The sequence below is a fragment of the Mastomys coucha genome, unplaced genomic scaffold (assembly GCF_008632895.1).
Source record: "Mastomys coucha isolate ucsf_1 unplaced genomic scaffold, UCSF_Mcou_1 pScaffold21, whole genome shotgun sequence".
Taxonomy (NCBI): Eukaryota; Metazoa; Chordata; class Mammalia; order Rodentia; family Muridae; genus Mastomys; species Mastomys coucha.
Genome location: NW_022196904.1, coordinates 179502204 through 179512156, shown reverse-complemented (window position 1 = coordinate 179512156; position 9953 = coordinate 179502204). Strand labels below are relative to the sequence as shown.

The following is a 9953-nucleotide window of genomic DNA, read 5'->3' as shown; positions in this document are numbered from 1 at the left end:
CTTCTCCTCCTTCTTCTTCTCCTTCTCCTCCTTCTCCTTCTCCTTTTCCTTCTCCTTCTCCTTCTCCTCCTTCTCCTTCTCCTTCTCCTTCTCCTCCTTCCTTCTCCTTCCTTCTCCTTCCTTCTCTCTCCTTCTCCTTCCCCTTCTCCTTCTCCTTCTCCTTCTCCTTCTCCTTCTCCTTCTCCTTCCTTCTCCTTCTCCTTCTCCTTCTCCTCCTTCTCCTTCTCCTTCTCCTTCTCCTTCTCCTTATCCTTATCCTTATCCTTATTCTTATCCTTACCCTTCTCTTTCTCCTTCCTTCTCCTCCTTCTCCTTCTTCTTCTCCCTTCTTCTCCCTTCTCCCTCCCTCCTCCTCCTCTCCCTCCTCCTCCTTTCCCTCCTCCTCCTCTTCCTCCTCACTCCATTTCATTCCTATGTGGCTATAAATCACAAATCTCTGCCTCTACAAACTGATCAATTAAACAAGGGATAGATTAGTATTCAGAGATACCAATTTCAGAGATGAGAGCAAACATGAAGAAGAAGAAGAAGAAGAAGAAGAAGAAGAAGAAGAAGAAGAAGAAGAAGAAGAAGAAGAAGAAGAAGAAGAAGAAGAAGAAGAGAGGGGAGACTTCCTATTGGTCCAAGCAGGTTCCAAATGACCAGTAGTCATCTTTTTCTACACAGAGGCTGCTGGGAAATGGAAGTAATACTGAGGAAAGCAAAATCAGAAATAGAAAAGAGACTGGCAGACTGGCTTGTGACCACATTGTGCCTCTAAACCAGCCCTGGCTGAAGCTAATTCAATTCTATGTTTCCAAATGCCCAGCTTGGAAACCTAACTAAAGGGCATGGAAGGACACCCTTTGTGAACAACACTCTTGGATGGGTATTTATTACATTTTTTTAAAAGCTATGTGAGGAAATAATTTAGAACAATTCAGATTGAATTAACTATAATAAAATCCACATTTCATCCAAGTATAATTATCCTAATAAGAGTCTTCCATCTTTTAAATTTTTCGGCATTTTTTTTATCTATTTGCTTCTACTGTTGTTTTCTGACAATCAAGAATTTCTGAAATCTTTAGGGTGCTTAAACATTTTTTGTCCAAGTCCTTTTTTTTAATAATTAAAGATAAATATTTTGCACACAATATATTGATTAGTTTCCCCTCCTCCAAGTCCTCCCAGATTCTCCACATTTACACACCCACCCAAATTCTCTCATCTAAATTAATAATAATAATAATAATATAGTATAATATAAAATTAAAGTAAATCACACAAGAACAAAACAGAATAAAAGAGCTAACCAAAAGCAAAAAATGCATATAGATGGAAAAACATATTTTCTCACACACAGAAATCCCATAAAAACACAAAACCAGAAATCATATATATTTGCAAAGTACCTGTAAGGAAAACCACACAATTTAAGACAAAGAAGTTGAAAATAATGCCACCGGGTTCATTTTGTGTTGGCTGACTACTACTGGGCCACTGAGCCTTTCCTCCAGTGTGGTTTGTGTACCCAGTGAGAGTCCATTTGAGAAAACCAATTTTTTTTCTATGTGATCAATAATCAACTGAAATTGGCTTCTGAGTTAGAGAAAGAGGTTTGTGTCAATTTCCCCTCTCGGTGCTGGGACTGCATCTGTCCCAGAGCTGAGTAGCCTCTGCCCTTGATGCCACAGTCTCTGTGAGTACATATGTGTACCAGTCCTGCTGTGTAGAAGGTCACCTCGTTTCCTTGATGCCCTCCGTCCCCTCTGGTTTTTACAATCCGTCCACCTCCTCTTCCACAAGGTTCTTTGAGCCCTGAAAGGAAAGATTTCTTGGAGATATTCCAAGGTCTCTCACTCTCTACATAATCTCAAGTTGTGGGTCTATTTGTTCCCATCTACTGCAGGAGAAAGCTTCCCTGATGAAGGCTGATCTATGAATTTTACAGAATGTCATTAGGAATCATTTCATTTCTATACTTAAAGAACAGTAGTAATTGGTTTCTCTCTCTAGGTCCCTGACCTATCTAGTCTTGGATTCTTGGCTACCCAAGTATGGGTATGGTTCCATACCATGGGTCTTAAATCAAAGCACTCACACATCTTGCAGTAGATCACCACTGTAGATTGAAAGGTTTGTAGCTGGGTTGTTGTTTACTTTTACCCTTTGGTAGCATGCCAAGTACTTTCCAGTACCAAAAACACTGGTCTGTAGGGGGAAGGTTCTAGGTAGGCACCGTCTCGACTTTTCCATTTTCAGTGAGTTGTGGATGTGTTCTCTGAGCAGTAGGAACTTACTGTCCTTTTGTGAAGAGCAACCAATAGTCTTAATAATAGCTTGGGTGGTTTGGGGGTTCCCATGGGGCCCCTTTAGCCAACCACTGAATTAGATGTAGCCCATTCTCAGTACTGGAAGTTTCATTTGTTGATAAGTAGTGTCCAACTGGGATTCTATCTCCCTGTTATTTGGCAATTTCATTTAGATGACTTTTATATATATATATAATATAAATATATATATTTAGGAAGCTTCTACTTCATTAATGTTTTCATACAACCTCTTGAATGCCCTTAATTTTAGCTATCCTTCCGAATATCCCATCCATAGCCTCCTTCTTCCCTCCTTTATTTAATTCTCCTGTTCCAGTCCGCCATCTCATTCACCCATAATTATCTATTCTATCCTACAGAGATCCAATCTCTCTTTAGTCCCTTACTCTATGCCTAAACCCTGTGCTTGAATGGACTGTAGCTTATTTATCAAAGATTTAACGGCTGACCCCTAACATATAAGCAAATTGTGTCCAAACTCTTAGAGGCTTTCAAATAACACTGAAGAACCTATATTGAAGGTCCTTTCCCTTCCTCTTTCTACTAGCCTAGGAGTAGCTCAGTCCTATGGAAAGTAGGTCTACTCTTCCAGCTATGCCAATACATTCCTGACTCTATACATTTCCACATGGTCTTCCCATTCATCCTCACCCAATCACCTTGCAGGCCTATACAAAGATATTCTAAAGTAACCCACATGTCAACACTGAAGCTGTTATACATATCTTAGCCCAAAACCAACTCTCCCCTCAAATATCTGTTCTCTGCTGGGTGTATACTTAGTAGAATAATGCTACATGTTAAGGTTCAGTTCTGTGGTCTTCAGAAAGCTCACGGAAGAAAAATCTCTGTGTTACCACCACAGTCTACAGTACAAGAGCTCTGCACACACATCAGGAGTGACGATGACAACAGTGGCGCTGACACCTTGACAATGGTTAGGTAATCAGGGGCACCTTCAGCTAGAGTCCAAATTATTAAGCATTCAAGACATAGTCATGTGCCAGGTTTTTACACTCTTCTAACCATATCCTTTGGCCTTTGATAGACAAGCAGAATCATAAAACAGTGGTTTGGCCACTCTACAGTCCCCTGAAAGTATAGTGATAGTATCAGAAGCAGTATAGGGGTTCACTTTTCCTGATAACTGTCTAATATTCCTCCTCATTGAACCCTAAACTTGAGGGGCTCACAGTGTACCAGAAATCCCTGATGTTCTCCAGACTCTTCATCCTCATCTGACCCAGCACAATCTTTCATGGATAAGAATTTAGATCTCACATTGTTCTCCTGACTCCTCTATCCCACAATGTTCCTATTTTCTCCAAAATCCCCAGCAAGGAAGGCTCCATGGCTCATTATGGAAAATGGTGACATACTTCTTTATGCGGGTTAAACAGAGTTTCCCATCTCTCCAAAAGATTGCAAGTTTCTCAGAGCAGGGATGACTCTTTGTATTGGTTTGTCCTCTATGGCCAGCCCCAGGCGATATGAAATACATATTCATCAGTTATTTGTTCAATTATCTGTATAGTTATGCTTTTTATTAAAGTTATATTTTTGGGTGCTTATATTTATGTCCATGTGTATGCAGGCAGGTGCACATACATATGTGTGAGCATGTGTATGGAGACCAGAAGTCAACAGTAGGTATACCCTCAGTTACTTTCCTTTTCTTCTTCTTCTTCTTCTTCTTCTTCTTCTTCTTCTTCTTCTTCTTCTTCTTCTTCTTCTTCTTCTTCTCCTTCTTCTTTTCAGAGTATTTCACTGGGCCTGGAGCTCACCAATTTGGTAAAAAAAGCTGGCTAGCAAGCTCCAGAAATCAACTTGTGCCTGCCTTCCAGTGCTAGGAATAAAGGTGTATTACTATGCCCAACTTTAATGGGTGCTAAGAATCAGATGCAATTCCTCAGGCTATGTGGCAAGCATTTTACTGACCGAACTTTCTCCCCAGTCCCTGATTATGTTTCTTTTTAAACATTTTTTGGGGAAAAAGTACTGTTTTTACATTATTTCCAACTACTTTTTAATACCTCCATTTCCTCCCATGCCCCCACTCCCTTTCAGACTCATCACCTCTTCTTTTTTTCATTGCACATGCATACATACATACACACACACACATACACACATACATACATACATATACATACATCCATACACACACATACACACACATACACACACACACACATACACACATATATAAGTACAGCCTACTGAGTCATTTAGTATGCCCATATGTATTTGTATTTAGGGGTGGTCACTTGGGATTGGATAACCTACCAGGGGGCTCGCCCACAGAAAAGACTGATTCTCACTCTCTAACTGCCTACAGCTCTTCATCTAGGGATAGAGCCTTGTGGGATTTCCCCCACCTATGTTGAGATGTCAACTGGTGTTGTTGAAGTCCCGTTTGGGCTATTTCTTCTTAAGTGATGTATTTTTTTTCTTCCTAAGTGGCATGTAGTTTAATCCATGAAAGCTGTCACACTACCGTATGTCTGTATGCCTGTCTGAGTAGGAATGGTCACCACAGGAGTGACATGGAACAACTCTTCTGACCACCACATGCAAATTAAGAAATAAAATTTTTTAAAAACTCAACATGTATTTGCATGTATTAAACCTGTTTTGTGCTTAGTGTGTATGATGAGATGACCTATGCATGATGGCCATGAAAGTCACCTGGATCAATGTCTGCAGACCAGGTCACACACACACACACACACACACACACACACACACACACACACACACACACATATATATATATATATATATATATATATATATATACACACATATATACATACATACATACAGCCATATAAAATGTGGCCTAGCTGAATCAGGTCTGTGGCTCCCCGTGAACCACTGATCTAATTAGTGGACCTTTAATAACTCACTCCTCTGAACACGTGGTGATAAGGTACCCCTGCCCCCAAAGTGAAAAAGACTCTTCGATGCTGTACAGCAGGAGCATACACGTGCTGGCTCTGCCTGGATTCCCAGGTAATGGGATTAGAAGACAAGCAAGACCGTGAATATGCTGAATGGCCTCATTAAGCCAGGCTCTCTGGCTAAATGCATCAATACTGTTGTAAATAACCACTGTGTCACAGAGTGTATTCTGGATGCATTCTGAAATTAATTATTCATAAGTGATCATGCCCAATGCCTATTTACATGTTAGGGGCCAAGCACCAGGTCATTGCCACCTGCTTATTTGAATGAGCCCCTTGTTGTAAGGTCTAAACCACTTACGAATATTTTAACTGGCATGGGCAATAGCTCAGGGATCATCGATGAGGAAACTCAGATCACACTTAGATACTAAAACTTGGAAGAACACTGTGAGAGAAAATCCCACTCTGTGACAGAGACTCCTTCCACAGTATAAAGTACAGGCAGGAGGACCACGGACTAGAGAATGATGGTGATGTCCTTTCTTAGCTAAGACAGCATCCATGTGCCAGCCCTGTCCCTTTTCAGATCTCTATGTGATGCTCAATAAGTGCCTGGATCTGTGCTCAGCAGAGCTACAACCCTTCTGTCTCGTCTCAAGCTGCACATGTTCTCCGACTCAACTCCAGAGTCATTTATCCATTGTACTGGCTGATTTTTTTGTGTCAACTTGACACAGGCTGGAGTTATCATAGAGAAGGGAGCTTCAGTTGGAGAAGTGCCTCCATGAGATCCATCTGTGGGGCATTTTCTCAATTAGTGATCAAGGGGGTAGGCCCCCTTGTGGGTGGTGCCATCCCTGGGCTGGTAGTCTTGGGTTCTATAAGAGAGCAGGCTGAGCTAGCCAGGGGAAGCAAGCCAGTAAGGAACATCCCTCCATGGCCTCTGCATCAGCTCCTGCTTCCTAACCTGCTTGAGTTCCAGTCCTGACTTTCTTTGGTGATGAACAGCAGTGTGGAAGTGTAAGCTGAATAAACCCTTTCCTCCCCAACTTGCTTCTTGGTCATGATGTTTGTGCAGGAATAGAAACCCTGACTAAGACACCCATACTCACTGACATCCGACTCTGTATAAGCTAACAGACAAATTTAAGTGGCATACTGAATGTGTTGACAGGGGCATTTACTGAGGCATGGTTTACCGTGCTGAAAATCATGTAGGGGCTAGAGAGATGATGGTTCAGTTAGTAACAGTCCTCACTGGACAAACAAGAAGGTCTGAAACCTCTGTACCCATGTGGAAAAAGAAAAACAAACATGCCACATGCCTGTAACCCACTGGCAGGAGGGCACGGAGAGGAAGAAAAGCAGATTCTGGGGGCCTGCTGACCAGTCACATTCCTCAAATGGCAAGCACTGGGTTCAGTGAGAGACCCTGTCTCAAAAACTAAGGTAGAAGCAGTGTCCTTTTCTGGCCTCTGCAGATGCACACACAGCCACCTGCACCCACACACACATAACCATATACATAATGCACGCATAGATGTTAAAAGGAAAGGAAGAGGGGAGGGGAAGGGAGAAGGGCAGGGCAGGGCAAAGCCAGAAATAACCTGAATATCACTGAGCTGCTGTCTCTTCACTTTAAAATACGAAATTGACAAAGATTAGATACATTCAAATGTATACTGTGGTGGTTTAATACATGCAGATTTCTGTATGATCCCCCAAATTAAACAAAGTCCATCGTCACACCCCCACGCTGTGCTTGAGAACGTTTTTCATCTCACAACTGTGCCCTGTGACCGCCACCCCTCCCACCCCCCAATTCTTCCCACCCCTGCCCTGGCAGCTGCCTTTCTGCTCTGTCATGTAAGTTCAGCATTTTAAGATTCACAGAACATTTATTATTCTGTTTGGCTTATTTAGTTTAGTGGAAAGTCCTCCGGTTCCATCCATTTTGCAACAACTGGGAGGTTTCCTTTATTTTATAGCTGAGAAATGTTTCATCGCATGCATGGACCACAGCTTCCATAGCCAGTGTGAAGGCCAGCTGCGTTGGTATCTCAGCTACCACGAGCAGTGCAATGCAGGTGACTGTAAATAAACCTTAGGGCAGCTGTTCAGTGGAATACTGCACACAGCTTAAAAGAAAGAAGTAAGCAAATAATGTAAGTATGTATGCATGTATATAAATACCTGAAGTGGTGTCCTATGAAAACAAATGGGAGGAAATGCAAGTTGCACAGTAGAATTCATGAAAGGGTTCATTATTTTAATGTGTACATGTATACACACAGATAGACAGACCCATGTAACTATGCATGCATACATATATAACTTTTATAGCGAGAAGAAATACACAGAAGTCCCATGCTAGCTTGTGACAGTGACTGCTGCTGAGTGACAGAACTAAGCTGGGAGCTGAGATGGTCAGAGCCCTTTCACTATTGCATCGTGTATTTAGAAATGCTCAGTTCCTTCACTGCTCCCACAGAAGCGCCTACAGAGATATGCTTTTGAAAAGTTGACTAGACCCTCTTCTCTTGACAGAGCTTCTGATATCCTAACCACTCTCAATGGTCACTATCAACTAAGTACCTTAACACTCCACAAACCTACCACCAACCCACATGCACACACAAATACACATACTCACATACTCACACACACACATGTACACACACACACACACACATGCACACACAAATACACATACTCACATACTCACACACACATGTACACTCACACACACATGTACACACACACACATGCACACACACACACATGCACACACAAATACACATACTCACATACATATGTATACACACACACAAATAACACACCCGCACACACATGTATACACACACACACACACACACACACACACCACTATTGCACTCTTTTCCTCACTGAAACCTCACTAAGGAACCATGTTTGCTGAATTTCTTTCTATATGTGAACATGCCTTTGGAACAATCCTCTCCCAGAGTGCATGATCTCTTTATAAACAGAAAAAAAGAAAGTCATCAGGATTTAAGTTTAGTTACACAAAACTCACCTGCTATCTGGTGTGAATCAATAAGAGGCTGGTCTTCAGATCTCTTAAGAATTTCTGTTTTCTCTGAAATATATTCATCCCTGATCCTGACAGCATACTCAATATTGTCCTAACAGTACAGAAACTCTGCCTTCTCCAGGAGTCCCTATGCAAACGTGAATGTTGATAAAACACAAGCTACATTTACAGGGGACAACCTCCCATTCTATGAGTTCTAGGCCAGGCATGTATAGCAAAGATTTTGTTTAATTATCACAAGACCCAGGGTTGGGAACACAGGACTCAGAGTAAATAAGAAAGTGGTGAGGTGAGGTGAGTTCTAAGGGCCAGAGTGGAGCAAGGAGAAGGCTTCCAGGAGGCAAGAAGGCTGCAGGACTGTGTGGGAGCTGCTGCATGCAGCCATGCTGAGGCCTCTGCTCATCCCTGAGCAGCTCTTGGTTATCCACCTTGAGGTAAGGTAGTGTTACCCAGGACATGGCTTCCCTGCAGGGAGAAGGCTGACCTGGGCTAGGAAGCTGTCACAGATGGATGGTTTACTCCTGTGCCAACTCCCAGAAATGGAGGGAAATTAAAGCCCACCTTAAAGGGGACCTAGGGGTGAGGGGAGATGGGAGGGAGGAAGTAGAAGGAGTGGAAGGAGGAGAGGCTGAGATTGGGATGTGTTGTATGAGAGAAGAGTAAATATAAAGAAGAAAAACATTGTCACACCAAGGAAAAAGAAGGGCAAATCCGGTGAGGCGCCACAGCGCCCCCTACAGTCACAATTCTAAAATCCAAATCCTAAAATTAAGATCACAGCCACCGGGAGAAATTGAATTACTAAACCAAAGCAACCCAGAAGTGCAGAACTTGGATTCCCAAGGATTCCACCCCCAACTCCGTGTCAACTTCCAAAACTGAATGCCCATTTGGGAAGTCGAATCCAGGAGCTGTAGTTCACTTTAACACCTGAATTTCATTTACCCATGGAGAGGGAGAGGAGACAGGCACTCCTGAAGCTCATCTTAAAAGAAATCGATCAACCGAAAACACCTGCAGAAAACACTGAAGAAAAACTTCCCAAAGAGCCACATGGATAGTCAAGGTCTCACTGCTTTGTAATTACCAGCTATCTGGTTCCCTGAATAGACACCTAGACTCATACCGCATGTCTTATTGATAAGGGGGTTTGGTTCCAAGCATGCTCTAAAAAACAAACCAAAACTATCCCACTCCATTTCCACTCTCCATGCCTGATAATAAACTACCAAAAATAGAAGCATCACTTCCTAAAATGGATGAGAGAAGGCGCATTCTGGCACGCAGAGGAAGCAGATAAAACTCAAGAGAAGAAAGAAAGAACATGTCACATGTACAATGCTTCCAACCAAGGGACAATGGGCATCAGATTGAGGCTCCATCAGTCAGCATCTGTAAACCCTGGACATGTTCTTGAAGCTGTTTGCTGAGTGTCTATAGACCCTCATAGCATCACAAAAATGAGAACGTTCATGACAGGAGACATGAGCAGTCAGTGTTTAGCTCTGTGGGCATACAAAAACATGACCTACATCAGATGTCAGTGTCACTGTCTGGGGAGCTATTGCCATCAGCAACACACCCAATTCCACTAATGTGGCACAAAATGTTGGCAGGATACAGGTGGAGTTTTCCTAAACTTTCTGCAAAGCAAGT

At 42.4% G+C, this 9953-nt stretch overlaps 1 protein-coding gene across 1 annotated transcript in view; it reads right to left on the bottom strand.

The window, feature by feature from the left end:
* The window catches only part of Sorcs3 (sortilin related VPS10 domain containing receptor 3), a 609790-nt gene that overhangs the window by 544635 nt on the left and 55202 nt on the right, over positions 1 to 9953 (bottom strand). The window lies entirely within an intron of this gene.